General features: G+C 49.5%; 1 protein-coding gene across 5 annotated transcripts in view; it reads right to left on the bottom strand.

The window, feature by feature from the left end:
• Positions 1-16855, bottom strand: part of ITSN1 (intersectin 1) — a 214279-nt gene that overhangs the window by 155630 nt on the left and 41794 nt on the right. The window contains exon 2 of one of the 5 annotated variants that reach the window (XM_055125811.1): positions 9777-9848. The exons of the other annotated variants lie outside the window; for them this stretch is intronic. The gene's annotated coding sequence lies outside the window, so the exon portion shown is untranslated. The remainder of the gene's footprint in view (positions 1-9776; positions 9849-16855) is intronic. 5 annotated transcript variants of the gene reach the window in all.

The following is a 16855-nucleotide window of genomic DNA, read 5'->3' as shown; positions in this document are numbered from 1 at the left end:
GGCCCCCCAGAGCCACCTGGAGTAATTCCATATGGTCCCCCAGTGCCGCCAGGAGTAATTCCTGAGTGCAGAGCCAGCAGTAACCCCTGAGCATCGCTGGGTGTGACCCAAAAAGCAAAAAGGAAAAAAAAATGTAGCACTGTCGTCCCATTATTCATCTATTTGCTTGAGCAGGCACCAGTAACGTCTCCATTGTAAGACTTGTTGTTACTGTTTTTGGCATATCCAATATGCCACGATAGCTTGCTGGGCTCTCCGAGAGGGATGGAGGAATCAAACCTGGGGTCGGCCGCGTGCAAGGCAAACACCCTACCCGCTGTGCTATTGCTCCAGTCCCAATAAAACGTCATCAGAGAAATTCTCCAAGGGCAGAGCTTTGCTGAAAGCCCATTCGACCGACCACTCAGTGCTCCCCTGAGCGAAGGGCGTGTCTCCAAAACAAAAGGGGAGGCCTAGGGAGGAGCCCAAAGGGCTGGGGCACATACTCTGCATACTAGAGCCCCAGCATTACACGGTGCATCTCCACAGTCCACCAGGGGTGGCCCCAAAATAACAAAAAAATAAACGGAAAGTGGGAGGCAGGACTGGGGATGTGGTCCCTTGGAAAAGCACAAGCCCAGCATGCATGTAACCTGGGTTCAATCCCTGGCACTGCGAGAGAGAGAAATACACATATAAAAATATACCAGGCCAAAGCAGGTGGCCTGGTAAACCAACAGAGGTGGAGAGGGGTGGGGAGTTGGAGTGGGGGGGTGGCCGGAGTGAGGGGGTGCAGCTCCACACTGGCAAACAAAAGGAGGAAGAAACAAACCTGTGCTTTTATTCCCCTCCCTTCAGAGCAAAGGGAGGAAACTGAAGGTGGCCTTAAGCTTGGCTTTTGCCATCTGAGTCCAGGGAACCTTTACTTATACTCACAAAAAGGAAAGCTTCCTCCAGTGTCAGCAGTCAGCAAATGGAACTAAAGAGTCACATGTGGTTTTTTTTTTTAAAAAAAAATCTTTTAAAAAAGCACCTTTTATTTATTTTACAAAGAAAGAAGGAATATAGGTTGGAGAGATAATACATGGCTGAACACATTTTAAATCCCTAGAACCACATGTGGTGAGCACTGCCAGAGACAGGAGTAAGCCCAGATCACAGGGACAAGCGTAAGTCAGAAGCCCCAGGCAGAAAATTTTTACCATCCAATCGGTTTCACAGCAAGGTTAGGGGAGGGAGGCTCACCTGCAGGTAAAAGGAGCAAGAGAGGGGGAGGGGGGAAGAGTAACTTTGTAACTGTGTATCTTACTGCGATTCAATTAAAAAAAAATTTAAAAATAAATAAAAGTATAAAAGCAAAAAAAAAAAAAGGAAAAATAACTAAAAATTTAAAACATCAACAAAGTGAGCCTGAGTGATAGCACAGCGGGGAGGGCATTTGCCTTGCATGCAGCTGACCCAGGTTCAATCCCCGGCATCCCATACAGTCCCCCAAGAGCTGCCAGGAGTAATTCCTGAGTGCAGAGCCAGGAGTAACCCTTAGTATAGTTGGGTTTAACCGCGTACATGCCATGATTTTCCAACTCAAAGCCAAACCGCGTCAAGGAAAGCTAAGTTACAGTTAAGGGAGAGGGAGCAGGTGCAAGGGTTAAGCACTGGCCTTGCGTGCGGACAACACTGCTAAGGTTTCCCCGGTGCCATAGACTGCACCCTCAGGGGGCTTGGGTTCAATCTCTGTCACAGCTTGGTCCACACCCTGAGCAGAAAGCACACCCACAGCGCCAGAGTGGCTCAAACGCCAAAAGTAAAGAGTCTGAAACAGGCTTTCAAATAAATGTGCCTACTCTCCTTTCAAACTCATGGATGACTGGGGCCAGCCCACTCACTGATGATGAGAACGGGTAAAGCACTCCCTCGCCTTGCACGCAGCTGACCCGGGTTCGATCCCTGGTATCCCATATGGTCTACTGAACGTGCCCCGCCCCCCCACAAAAAAAAAAATTTGTTGTTGTTGATGGTTTCAAAACAGTTTCATTTTTTTTAATTAAAAGGGGGCAAAAAAATTTTAAGGTGATTCAAATCTATATTAATTCACAAAAAAAGCAACTCTTCCCCATATGCAACTGATGTACTTATGAACTGCTACCGAATCTACACAGAGAGAGTTTAGGATTGGGGACTTTTCTTTTTTTTTCTTTTTGGGTCACACCCGGCAATGCACAGGGGTTACTCCTAGTACACGCACTCAGGAATTACTCCTGGCAGCGTTCAGGGGACCATATGGGATGCTGGGGACCGATCCTGGGTTGTCCTCGTGCAAGGCAAACACCTTCCCCACTGTGCTATCGCTCCAGCCCCAAAGACTGGGGAGTTAAGGTCCAAAAGGAGACTGAGAACATACTGGTTTTTCACTTCATTATCGATCACCATCTCCGAAAGGTCTTACAAGCCGGGGATGGGATTCTTCTAACTGTTAGATAAATGATTGGTGCGTGTGTCGGGGGAGACTCTACTCAAACACCCAACAGTCCAGGTTATGATTGAGGGCCCCAGGCACCTCATTATCATATTAGAGCAAACTCTCAGGGCCAGAGCGACAGTACAGCGGGGAAGGCATCTGCTCATCTCAGTCAGCCTGGGCTTAATCCCCAGCACCCCATAGGGTCCCCTGAGCACTGCCGGGAGTGATCCCTGAGCACCTTTGGGCATGGTCCCCTCCCCACCGAAAAGAACACACTTTCAGCGAAGGAATCAAGTTTACACAGAACACTGTCATCCCGTTGCTCATTGATTTGTTCGAGCGGGCACCAGTAACGTCTCTCATTGTGAGACTTATTGTTACTGTTTTTGGCATATCGAATACGCCACGGGTAGCTTGCCAGGCTCTGCTGCATGGGCGCGATACTCTCGGTAGCTTGCCGGGCTCTCCGAGAGGGGTGGAGGAATCGAACACGGGTCAGCCGTGTGAAAAAGGCGAATGCCCTACTCACTGTGCTATTGCTCCAGCCCTACCCAGAACACAGGTTTGGGAATGATTAGCGTTCCTTCTGCTCTGCAAGCATTTGGGCAGCTGTCGGCTGAGACAGTAACATGTGGGCTGGCAGCGAATCTGGCTTAGAGACCAGAGAGGTGAAGAAATAGCCTTGAAAACTGACTTCCATCTGCCACCTGCCTGGAGCTCAAACCCAGCTCACCCTGGCCTTTCCCAAATTCAGATCCACTGACTTGAAATCGACTTCTCCGATACGAAGGTAAACGGACTTAGAATTCACTTACACACGACTTTCTTTCCCTTCTGTGTTTGTTTTTGGGGGCAGGCTGTGCTCAGGGAACCCTATGGGGTATCACGGACCACACCAGCTGGTTGTGTGCGAGGCAACAGCCCTACCCACTGTACTATCACTCTGGCCCCTTTAAGTGTGTTTTTCAAATGGCGCTAGAAGATAGTTCATTTTTCTTTTTAATTTTTTTTAATTGAATCATCGTGAGACACAGTTACCAAGTTGTTCATGATTGGGTTTCAGTCATAGAATGTTCCACCCCTCACCAGTGTACATTTCCCACCATCAATGCCCCCAGTTTCCCTTCCCGCACCATCCCCAACCCCGACCCCCACCCCAACCCCCACCCCAACCTGCCTCTATGGCAGGCACTCTCCTTCTCTCTTTCCTTCTGGGGCTCATGGTTTGCACATAGGTACTGACAGGATCTCATGTTTGTCCCTTTACCTCCTTTCAGCATTTGGTTCTTGTCCAGGGTGAATCATTTCCAACTCACACTGGTCCCTTCTCTACCCAAACTGCTCCCACCCACCCCACTTGTGGCCCACTTTTATCTGTGGATCAATCCTCCTGACCCTTGCTTCTACTGTGCTTGGGTATTGGTCTCATATTATGCTTCTTATATTCCCACAGTTTAAGCGTATTTTAAAGCTGCTCAATAGATTGCTTCTAGGGGCCAGCAAGATGGTCCAGTGGGTAGAGCCCTTCCCTTGCGTGCCACGAATTCAAATTCAATCCCTGGTACTAGGAGTAATCTGAGTAGGGTCAGAAGTAAGCCTTCAACAGTGCCTGATATGGGCCTGTCCCCCTAAAAAAACTTTTTTTTTAAAAGATTATAGTTTAGGCTAATAGCCTCATAGAAAAGGGAGGAAATGTCAAATACAGAAATGTCACATTTCTACAAATTTGGCCTTAATGAGACATTGAGAAGCGAGGAAAGGACAAATTATCAGGAAGTGGGGAAAGGAATAGATCTAAACCTACCAGGATGGGGAAAAATATGCCCGAGAGACATTTGGGAGGATGGGGTGCTGTCTGAGCTACACCCAGCAATGGGGGTGGGGTCTGTGTCCCAGGGATCATCCCTGGCAGTGCTAGGGGACAATATGGGGTGCTGGGAAGTAAACAGTGTTCAGACGTGTCCCTCGGCCCCTGTTCTATTTCTCCAGTCCCACGAGAAACATTCTGGTGGTTTTATTGTTTGGGGGTCATACCCCGCAGGGCTCAGGGGTTACTCCTGCCAAGGTTTGGGGAAACTAGATGAGATGCCAAGGGTCAAACCTGGGTGGGAAGCATGAGAAGCAAATGCCCCTGCGTGCTGTACTCTCTCTTGGGGAAAGAGGAAACCCTACACAACCATTTTTTTTAAAAAAATGTGTAATACACGTTTATTCATATCATGATCCTGATATTTGGGAAGATGTGGTTTTAGGTATTATTTTATCCATGTCCCCCCATCTCCCAGTGTAGAATAAAAATGGAAAGGACTCAGAAAAACAATACCCACAGTCCCACCCATTCCCCCCCCCTTAAATTAGAAAGCCTTCAGGGGGAAAAAATGAATCTGTATCCTTCCTTTCTTCTTTCCTTCATTCTTTCCTTCCTTCCCTTTCTTCCTCCCTCACTTCCTTCCTTTCCCCCTCACTCCCTCTCCCTCCTTCCCTCCCTCCCTCCCAGGTCCCTTCCTTCTCTATAACAGAAAGGCCTGGAAAAGTGGAGAGGGGAATACTGCAGGCCCTGAAGTAGGAGGTTACACCAAATTCCACTCCCAGGCTGCCTGAGACAACAACAAAAAAAGCAGCAAGTGGCTGGCAGATTACACATGAAAGCACAATGTACACAAAGGTCCTTTGAAATTCAGAGAAAAGCCAAGAGATAAAGGGACAAAAGAACTGTCAGGGCCTAGCCTACAGGGGACCTGATCAATACCAGTGGGCAGGGCCACCAAGTGACCCATCCTGGGCACTGCCATTCACAGGCCAAGATTTTAAAAACTGTGCGGAAGAGCAAATAGCCCTGCCCATGGTGGACCCAGGGTCCATCCCTGCACCCCCGGGGGTTCCCCTAGCAGTACCTGGTGTGACCCAAACGTTCAAGGAAGGGAGTCATGTGGTGCGCCTCAGGAAGCTGCAGGAACTGTCCCAACTGTCCTCTGATGTCCCCTCAAGAGGGACAGGCTTTAGCAGCAGGGTTGGCTATGGGGGGAGGGGTGGTGGCAGGGGACAGAGGTGAGAAGGGGACAGGTCAGGAACGGCCAGTGGTGAGCGGTCACTGTCAGGCCAGGCTGTCAGCACGTCCCCTGGTGGCACTTGGAATTTGTGTCCTTCACTCCTGCTGGCAGTCCACAGAGGAAAGAGGTGGGGGAGGAGTGAGAGGGTTGGAGCCAGGTGAGAGAGGCAGGGGGCCAGGTGAGGGGGGCAGGGGGCCAGGTGAGAATAAGTTTCCAGCTTTCCTTTTCCTCTCCTTTCCCAGTCTGCACCTTCATGACAATGGAGCAATCAAGCCCCCTGCAAACAACCAAGACTGAGCAAAAAAAAAAAAAAGACAAAGGCAAGTTTCAAAGACACAAGAAGAAACCAACCAACCCCTATTTGAAATTTTTTTAATTGATAACACAGCTATAACAAAACATAAATAAATAAATAAATAAAATCTGGGGAGTGAGAGATTTCCAGCCATCAGTGCTTACTCCTGCCTCAGTGCTCAGGTGACTCACGGAGGTGGTCAGGGAACCTTATGTGATCAAACCCAAATCTTACCAGCCTTAACCCTGGTACTATCTCATCAGCTCTGAAACTTTTTTTTTTCTGGAGACCAAATGCAAAAAATAAACAAAAAGAGCAAGACATTAAACCGTTTCACAAGTTTTTGATTAATCAGATTCTAGCCTACAACAGCCGTAAGTCTTTCATTAAGGAAATGAAAGAGTTTATTTGTTCCAAAGCTTTTATTTTCAAGAGGGCCGTTGAGGTAAAACCTCAAAATACTAAAATCTGGATAAAAATAATAGTTCCTGGAAAAAACATAAAACCCAAAATCAAACGAAGAATACTAATAATCAATGACATGGAAAAGAACATTTTGGGTAAAATTTTATTTTATTGTTTTTCTGTGGAATTTTGGGGCCCTACCCAGCGATGCTCAGGGGTTACTGAGGGACCATATGGGATGCCAGGGATTGAACCTGGGTCAGTTGAGTGCAAGGCAAATACCCTACCCACTGTAATATCGCTCCGGACCCTCAAATTTTATTTTATTTATGAGACTTAGGGATCTATAAGCTTCTCAGACAAGCGAATTATAATCTGACCTTTTTCAACTCATATGAATTACAGTGCCCTCTCAAACAGAATTTGTGACAAAATAAATTTTAATTTGACAGAGAACTGCCAAACAGGGGGTGGGAAGGGGAAAAAAGAAAATTAAGTAATGAAATAGTCAAACAATGGGGGAGTAAGGTTCTGTCCTCTGTCAGATTAAAGACAGACTGATTAATAAGGGAAGTTCGAGTAGGGAAAACCTGAAAAGTTTTCTTCTAAGAAAGAGCTAAAGACGGAAGACACCCGCAGGCACATGTAAACAAGTAAATAAAACTCAAATGGCACGTTGTCTAGCCACAGGAACTGGTGACCCATCAGACGGTGACTGGAACATGATTGGCGTCTCAATCTCTGCACAGGCCAGCCACAGGGCAGAGGTCACCTGCAGGCGCAGTGGAGAAAGGCCTCGGAGCCCCAGCCCAGGCTCGGGGAAAGGAGGCCAGACACCGCGCGGGAAAGAGCAGGACGGCCGCCTGCCAGGCTGCTGAGCCGGCTTCCACAAAAATAGTGCAGCAGCTGCAAGCGAACCCATTAAACATGGGTTTGCAGAACGGGAGTAAAAGTAGGAACGAAGCACGTTCGAGCAGCATCAAAATAGATTAAAAAACAAAACAAAACAAAACCAAGAAACCTGGGCTTGTATTTCTAAACAACACACCAAGACCTCTCCATTGGAAATGTCGAAATCGCACCAGCTACAGGGGAGTCCTGAGAAGCGGGAGGGGGGCGGGCCACGGGGAATCCCCGTCCACCTGGGCCGTCCCTGGCAGCTTCCCTGGACTGAGCAAGCCACAGGGATGGGCTCCTCTCCTGCCCCAGACGACGCTCTCCTGGGCCAGCAAGTGGGAAAGTAGATTCGCTTTACTCTTCTGGGAGTCACTGCTAAGGACCGGCAGGAGTCGGCCCAGCTGGGAGGGAGAGGAAACCACGCACACAGACCCCCAATCCCCACCCGCCCTCCCCTCCCCACACAGCCCGGCTGTCTCCCCCCACCAGGGAAGGGACCAAGCCAGTGTGAAAAGAAGGGGTGAAGCCTTCTGCTTTCCACATTCGTGGCAAGTCCTGGAATGCAGGGAATAAGAGCAAAGGACAATGCGGCCACTAACAAAGCCGAAGGGGCCCTCCTGGTGACCTGGGATTTCTATGTCAGACAAGATGGATCACCTCCGGGGAGGCTCAGGGCTGGAGACAGGTCACCATTAGCATCACTGAGATGCTCCACATTCCGCAGCACTCAGAGAGCCCCTCAGACAGGCTGAGAAGGGGGACGTGTGTGGTTCAGCTCGAGCACTGCACTTCACTGGACTGAGACATACGGAACGATGCTGAAGGCTGAGAAAACAGAGAAAGAGCAAAAAGCAGCTCATCACTTACTGGGGGTTTTGCTCAAGCTCTGAAGTAGATATGGTGTTTACCCAGGTACCGAAGGGCAAGTTCAGGGTTTTGGCTTAAAAAAAAAAAAAAATACAGGGCTGGAGTGATAGAACAGTGGGTAGGGCGTTTGCCTTGCACGAGGCTGACCTGGGTTCGATTCCTCCGTCCCTCTCAGAGAGCCCGGCAAGCTACTGAGAGTATCCCACCCGCACGGCAGAGCCTGGCAAGCTACCCATGGCGTATTCAATATGCCAAAAACAGTAACAAGTCTCACAATGGAGACGTTACTGTTGCCCATTCAAGCAAATCGATGAGCAACGGAACAACAGTGCAACGGTGCTACAGTGCTATTTATTTTGCTTTTTGGGTCACACCTGGCATTACACAGGGGTTACTCCTGGCGTTGCTTGGGGAACCATATGGGATGCTGGGGATCGAACCCGGGTCGGCTGCATGTAAACAATAGCCCTACCCGTTGTGCTATTGTTCCAGCCCCAATCCTGGATTTATTTTAAACTTCACCTCTTTTTTTTTTTTTTTTTGAAACATAGGTGGAACAGGGATGGGAACCAGGTCGGCTGTGGTGCAGAGAGCAAGCACCTGCCTACAGTCCTGTCTCTCTGGCCCCCACATTTTCTTTACAGAGCCTCGAGGTGTGCGTCCTTCTGGTGGACACGTGGTAGAGCCCATCTTCAACTCACACAGAGCCCAGGACCCCCAAGTGGACACGTCTGCACACTCAGAAGTTGGCCTTGCTTCATTCCTCGGCTAAGTTCCGCAGAGCATTAACAATGCCCGATCACAGTGCGTATGAACAATTGCAAATCACATTGAAGAGATTCTGAAAAGGCAGCTATTGTTACTGAAGGGAGGAGAAAGTCAATTCATTCAATACATCCTTCACAGAGCAACATTCATCCGAGTGTGGACTTCATGGGACTGAGCCTTCCCTTCCCTCTCTGGACAAAGCTGTTCTTCTTGTCCTAACTGACCTGACTGTTTTTTCACGGATCTTGGACCCCTTCTGGTCAAAGGGAAATGTTACTTGGGAATCTGAACCAATTTACTTAAAGTCAACCCTTGAAAAGCTCACCACAAAGGAACGCAGGGAGACCGCAAAACAAATATGCTCATTACTGCAGTTTCCGATAGGAACCCCCCGAGCCCCAGGCCGGGACAGCTGCTGGTGGTAGAGGGGACTCTTACGCACGCTGGGAAAGCAAGTTGACCATCCATGTACCCACAGAGGTGGAAGATGTATCTTCCCTACATACCCGATATTTTGACCCTGGGGACAAGTACTAAAGAAAGCAATCTAAAATCAAGTCATCTTGTCCAAAAACACTCATCATAACTACTCTTTGGCAATTAAAAACTGGAATGGGGAGCCCGATAGTATAGTGGGCAAGGTGCCTGCCTTGCACACAGCCAACCTGGGTTCGATCCCTGGCATCATATGGCATCCTATATGCCCCCGTCGTGCCCTGCCAGGAATAATTCCAGAAGTGCAGAGCCAGGAATACGCCCTGATCACAGCTGGATGTGACCCCGCCCTCTCCCCCCCCAAAAAAAAAAAAAAACTGAAACAGGACAGAGAGATAGTACAGTGGATAAGTTGCCAGTTTTGCACGGGGAGGATTCAAGTTTGATTTCTGACACCACAAATAGTTCCCTGACCTCTGCCAGGAATGATCACTGAGTACAGAGCCAGGACTAAGCCCCAAATCAGGTGCACAAAAGGAAAAAAGAAATACTGATATAAATTGGTATCCTAAGTATACAAACAGGGCTGAAGCAGTAGAATAGTATACCGGGCACTTGCCTTGCATGTACTCAACCTGGGTTCTATTCCTGGCATCCCATATGGTCCCCCGAGCCCTGCCAGGTAGGATCCCTGAAGAAGAACACAAAGCCAAAATTAAGTCCTGAGCACCGCTGGGTCCCAACAAAGTATAAGAACAGTTGGGTCACTTAGGGGCCTGAGAGAAAGAGAAGAGTACAGTGGGTAAGCGAAACGCCACAGTTGGATCCCTTGTACCACATAGGGCCCCACCCAGCACCCAAAAGTGATTCCTGGGCACAGAACCAGGCATAAGCCCTGAGCGCCCTCAGGTGTAGCCCATCCTAACGAGGCTCTCAGTAAGTCAGCAACGGCTATAATAAAATAGAACGATTCTAAGAGCTGTGATGCAAGTCTGTGAATGTGCTCTCTCTCCCAAAATATCTAATTCTCTCTAATACTCTGCGTGACAAAAATGTGACAATTGTGTGACAATTAAGATGTGACAACTATGTGAAATGTGACAACCGAAAATGTTCATGGAGGATGGTATACAGGGACGTAAGATGTTTGCCAGGCACACAGCAGACCCTGCTACAATCCCGGGCACCATTTGTGATCCCCGAGCACCACCAGGGGTCACTCCTGGGTGGTCGGGAGCAGCTGTGGAGCACCACTGGGTAAAGCCCATACGTGCCAAAACATGCTCATCAGAAATACAGAGCATCGCGGAGCTAAAGCCACAGGACAGCGGGGAGGGTGTCAGCCCCGGGTTCGATCCCCAGCATCCTGTGTGGTCCTCCGAGACCGCCAGGTGTGATCCTTGGGCACAGAGCCTGGAGTAAGCCAGGTGCAATGCCAGGTATGCCCCCACAAAGAGAGAGAGTGTGTGTGGGGGGGGACACACACACCAGTCCACCATGTTTTTTGTTACCATTTTATTTTGGACCACACTGGCAATTCTCGGGGCTTACTTCTGGCTCTGGCGCTGAGGGACCACTCTGGGCAGGGCTCAGGGGACCCTGTAGGGTAGCAGGGATGGGACCTAGGCCAGCTATGTGCAGAGCAAACACCACATCTGCTGTACCACTTCTCCACTCCCCGTGCTTTTGCTTTCGAAAATTGCCCTGGCTGGGCACGGTGGAGACTGGGTTTGAGCCCCAGCCCTGCTTGGTCCCCCTCTAAACTGTGGGGAACAGCCTCTGAGCACCACTGGATGTGTCATACAGGCCCCCAAAAGCAACCTGACTGAATGCTACTGTCTTGAAAAATAGAAAATGGGGCTGGATCAAAAAGGGGAAGGAGGGAGAGGGAGAGGGATGAAGAAAGAGATGGGGGGAGGAGGAGAGAGAGAGAGAGAGAGAGAGAGAGTGAGAGAGAGAAAAACTGGGGGTACTGGTGGTGGGAAATGTGCAGTTGGTAAAAGGACGGGTGTTGAAACACCGTCTGACTGAATCCTGACCATGAGCCACTTAGTAACTATGGATTTCACAGTGATTCAATTTTAAAAAAATGAAAAGTAAAAGAAAAAAGAAAAAAAGAAAATGGGGGCTGAGAGAATGGAGAGATAGTAAGCCTTGCGCATGACTAACCATGTTCAATCCTTGGCACCCCATGTAATTCCCAAACCTCCCCCCGACACACACCCCCTACACACCCCCCCTAAGTGATCCCTGAGCACCACTTGTTGAGGCCCCAAAACTAGGAAAAGAAATGGGGCTGTGGAGCTATGACAGAAGGCGGGTAAGGCACTGGCACTGCGTGCAGCTGACCATGGTTGGACCCCTGGCACCCACAGAGTGTCCACATACAGTGCCCACATACAGTGCCCTCTACAGGGCCCTGAGCTCTGGCTCTGAGCACAGAACCAGAAATAGCCCCTGAGCACTGCCAGAAGTGACCTCAAAAGCGATTATTAATAGATAGGAACGCACACCCATAAACAGGGAGGGCATCTATTTGAAATGCGGAGGAAGATGCTGACACCTAAGTGTCACCCTACTGGGCCCCTAACCACCTCCTGGCCTGGTGGCGGACACGGGTTTGGAGAGAGGCCTCCTAAACACAGGGGCTCACGTGGCCGCTTCTCGACACAAGATTACTAACCACGTGCTCGGAGAGCGAGTACAGATGGCAGGCGGTGTGCCTTGCACCTGGCAGACCTGGGTTCAACCCCAGCACCACACAGGGTCTCCCAAGCCCTGCCAGGAGGAGCGGGCCCTGGCGCAGAGGCAGGAGTAAGCCCTGAGCATGGCCAGGTGTGGCCCCAACACCAAAACAAACTGAAAACAAATTTAAAAACAAAATAGGGGCGAGGGTGATCACGCTGCCCCGCTCAGGCCCATAGAGGCGAAAGACTCTTCTGGACCAAACTGCCATCTGGCCGCTCCGACCCCTTTCTGGACCTTGCACCACCCAGCCTGTGCTGGGCCCAGTGCAGAAAGAAGCCTATCAATAAATCTTTTTGGCTAGGACCCCCTTCGTGCCCCTAGCCGACGAGCACCCTTGTTATCTGGTCAAGTTCTCACTCGCCCATCTCTGCAGTCTCAGCCCTGGCTGCTTGCTCGAGAATCCCCGACCCTTGCTCTCTGCATCCCTGTCCAGCCAGTGCCCCGCTGCTGGCCCACAAGCCATCACCTGTCCTCCTGTCCTCACAGCCGGACAAGCTGTCTCTCTTCCTCGGCAGGAGTTGTGTTCTGATTCTGGCTGTGCTCAGGGGTTTCTGCCCTGCGCAGGGCTGGAGGGTCACTCGGAGTTTCCCACTACCTGGCCATCTCCTGGTCCCCAGTCATAGACCTTGCTCTCCTGACAATGTGAAGAAGTATCAGAATTTTTTTGCCCCCAAGATGAATTCATTGAGTTTTTGAGTGAAAGGGCCTTGGCACTTGTTCCCGGTAATTAGCACTCCATAAATCACTGTCACTGTCATCCCGTTGCTCATCGATTTGTTCGAACGGGCACCAGTAACGTCTTTCATTGAGAGGCTTATTGTTACTGTTTTTGGCATATCCAATAAATATTAAGAGCAATGTTTGAAAGTTACACTGTAGGGTTCTGAGACATAAGGCAGGGGTTAAGGATCTGATCCGATTCCCCAGAACCTCATATGGTCCCTCTGGCACCGCCAGGAGGGATCCCTAAGCACAGAACTATGAGTTGGCCCTGAGCACCTCTAGGAGAGGCCCGAACCCCAGACCCCAGAGTGGCATCGAGGGCTTAAGTCGGGCATAGGGCCAACACTCCAACCGCTGCCTCACCCCCCATGCCCAGCAGCCCTGCTGTTCGGGTCTCGCTGGCACCACAACAAACGTGTGTGAGTCATGGTCACTGCAATACCAACAAAGGGAAGGGGGAGGGGAGATAAAGAAATAAAAATAAAGGCTACACAGCTCGGTCAATGGCCGTATCGTATGACAATGCTGGGGTAAGCCTAGAGAGCCCTAGGGAGAAGATGCTAGATCCTAGCTCATATTTAGAACAGGGACAGGAGGTCAACAAGTCCTCCTGGCACAGGCTGTGGACAGAGAGCAGGTCCTGCACAGGGCAGCTCCGGGTGGACCGGAGAGTCCAGTGGAAAGGGCCCAGCCTGCAAGTGCGTAGGGGGTGTGAAGAAGAGTTCATCAAGTCACTCTGCAGGTGGCGGGGAAGGTAGGCATGTCACAGGCTGGGTGCAGGGTGGCAGTGGGACCAGTCTCGGTGGTTTGCAATCTTTCTGAATGGGTCCCGCGTTTGCAGACTGGCAGGGACCCCCCTAGGTCTGGTGGCTGAAAACCCTTTGGAACTCTGCATCCTTTCCACGAGTTCCCTCGACTCCCCACGCATGCACTAAGCCTGGTGCTAGATTTGCTGTAATTGCTCGTTTATTACACGCAAGCTTTTGGAGCCACGGTCCCCGTCTCTGGGCTGCTGTGGACCACCAGAATTGTGTCCTCGTAGGCGACAGTCAACACGGAGAAGCCCCCTTCTCATTAGTGGAGGCCAGCACCCCAGGAGAGATAAACCAGGGCAGCTTCTGATTCATGGTCCTGTGCGAGTACGTTCGGACGAACGCCCAGGAACTCCTCTCTAAGGCGACTGACGCCCAAGCAAGACAGTCGTGTCTCAGATGCCTATTGGGCCCCAGGGAATTCACAGAAGGCAAATTATGACTTTCCTAAATTTCACAGTAGTGTTAGTGATGTGATTATCAAAGCACTTATCTAGGGGCTGGAGAGATAGCTCAGGGGTCAAGGCGGTGCTTTGCAAGTGGACAAGCCCCTAAGCCCCGGCACTGCGACGCTGTCCCCTGAGCACAGCCAGGAATGAAACCTAAGCACAGCGTCAGGAAGGAGTAAGCCCTGAGCATTTCCTGGTTTGGCTTAAAAATCAAACAAAGGGTGGCTAGAGAGATAGTACGGCGGGTCAGGCACTTGCCTTGCATGCAGTCAATCTGGATTCAATCCCTGGCACCTCGCATGGTCCCCCACGCTTGCCAGGAGTGACCCCAATACAAAAGAAATAAAAACCAAACAGGGTTAAAGATACAATACAATGGGTAGGGTGCTTGCCTTACCCTGGCTTATCAGCTTTGATTCCCAAGCAAGGAGCCAGAATTAAGCCCTAAACATCACCGAGTATGTCCCCCAAACAAACAAAAATCAAATAAATGAATCACTGCTCAGAATTCTGCCAGAAATAAAATAGAGACCAACTAATGAAGCTGATACTTAAACACAACATTTTTCAAGGAAAAGAAAATGGAGGGAGTTCACTGGGTTACACTAATGAATTTTATTAAATAACAATGATTTATAACATTATAGGTTTTAGGCATATAGAGTTATAAATCAACAGTAGCTATTACGTTGTGTTTGCCACCCAAAGTTCTCCTGGTTCTTTTTCAACTCAGTATTTCAACATAAGCAAATCTTAAGTTCAACTAGGTAATCGTTCTAGAAATTCGCTATTTTGGAAGCAACAGTCAACATGCTTAGGAGGGTCTTCCTTATCAGCATACCACACAAGCTTTTTTAAAGAAACATATGTAGCCTTCAAATTAAACTGAATCAGTTTTACATCACAGGCTTCCTATTTATTTACCCAGCATCAAAGTCTCTTATTAGTTTAGTTTTTTTTTTTTAAGAACCTTTTAAAGGTAAAGTGGATCCAGATAGGGATAGCTGAAATGCTGACTGCAAATTGCCACCTAGGACTGGAGAGGTAGTAAGGATGGGGGGGGGGGGGGCGGGGGAAAGGGGAGAGGAGAGGGGGCATTGCCTTACATCTAGCTTGATCCATGGTACTGCACCGGGTTCCATGAATAATGCCAGCAATAATCCCTAAAGCCAGAAATAAGCTGGGAGTGGCCCAACACCCTCAGCTGCCCCTCCAAAGGATTAAAAAAGAAGAAAGTCATCTAATTTGTTCCTTTCCTGTTTTGGGGCCACCCCTGACTTTGCTGGGGGAGCTCTGGTCAGTGATCAAATGTGGGGGGTGCAGGTCTCACCCCAGTATTTGAGCCATCTCCCTGGCCCACCTTATGTGTTCTTCAAAGTTCTTATATCTCCAAATGTAGCAGAAACCAGCCCTTTGAGTAGGTCAGTATAAAAATGAAACAAGGGGCTAGAGTGATAGCCCAGTGGGTAGGCGTTTGCCTTGCACACGGATGACCTGGGTTCGATTCCCAGCACCTCATATGGTCCCCTGAGCACCGCCAGGAGTAATTCCTGAGTGTACAGTCAGGAGTAACCCCTATGCATCGCTGGGTGTGACCCAAAAAGAAAAAAATAAAAAGGAACAAATAAGACCATCCTGTGAGAAGGAGAAAGAGGAGTGGAGTCCCTGAAAACTCACCTGGGTCCTTAAGGAAGCCCTCCCTGGCTGTACCTCAGAAGCAACAAAGCCTGACTATATTACGGATCTTCTTCTGGTGTGAAAAGCTTGTGCCTGGAAGCCTCCCAATGAGACAGGGAAAGCGCTTTACCTACTGGGGTGCTCCAAGCCCCGTCCTCACAATTTAAGTAAAAGGTTGAGCAGTTAATTGTTTGCATCAAGAGAAAACAAAATTCTCCAACATGCACATGAAGCATGGCCAGAGTTTCTTTCAACAACCCTCCACCTGGGGTCGGAGCAACAGTACAGCAGTTAGGGCACTTGCCTTGCATGCGGCCAACGCGGGTTCGATCCCCAGCGTCCCATACAGTCCCCTGAGCCCCATCAGGAGTAATTCCTGAGTGCAGAGCCAGGAGGAGTAACCCCTGAGCATGAGAGAGAGTGACAGAGAGAGAGAGAGAGAGAGAGAGAGAGAGAGAGAGAGAGAGAGAGAGAGAGAGAGAGAGAGAACACGCTCCACCCGCCAAAAAAAAAATTCAGATCAAGAACAGTGTCGCCCATATACGCACAAGGGGACTCCAGGCAAGCTTGGGGGTGTAGGGACCCGGCCCAGTCTCAAATCTGCTCAAGTATTAGCTCTGAGGCTCTAAGACTCAAGCCACAAAATGTGCAGAGTGGGATTTGGACTTAATCAGGCCATGCTCATGTAGGGAGATCCTGCACCCAGACGCTGAAGATATGAAATAGACAGGCTGGGGGCGGGGATGGGGGTGAGGTGGGGGACAAGACAAAACCCTCAGCTCAAGACACCCAGGCAACAGAGAAACCAATTCAGACAGGCCAGCCACAGACAATGAAATGAGTCACTGGGAACTCAACCCCACAAGAGAAGGGGCCCCTTGCAGGCCAACTGCCCTACCGTTAAATATCGCTCGGAGCCCCACGAATCCCCAGGGACTAAAAATAGGGCCCCAGAACGCTTGTTTTTAGATAGAGCATTCCAGCTGCTAAAAATGTGGAGAACAGCGTTTAAGACATGCATGGGAATCAGGCCTGGGAGAAGAGAAGAAAGATCCCATTCTATTCTAGTGTCAAAAATAAAACACACGATCAAAAAATAGGAGAGGTTAACACCTGGCTTGGAGACAGCGCCGATCCATAAAACAGCTTAAATGGTTTTGCAATATGTATTTTATTTTTAAAAAAATCTAATTATAGTCCTAGCAACCTCCCTGTGCAACCGTGGACTGTGATTCTAATTGCCTCTGTTTGGTGTCTCCAGAAAAACAGACACATATTTCATCACGCTG

This window comes from Sorex araneus, chromosome 2, assembly GCF_027595985.1.
Source record: "Sorex araneus isolate mSorAra2 chromosome 2, mSorAra2.pri, whole genome shotgun sequence".
Classification (NCBI taxonomy): Eukaryota; Metazoa; Chordata; class Mammalia; order Eulipotyphla; family Soricidae; genus Sorex; species Sorex araneus.
Note: the sequence above shows the minus strand (reverse complement) of the source record. Positions and strands in the feature narration are given on the sequence as shown.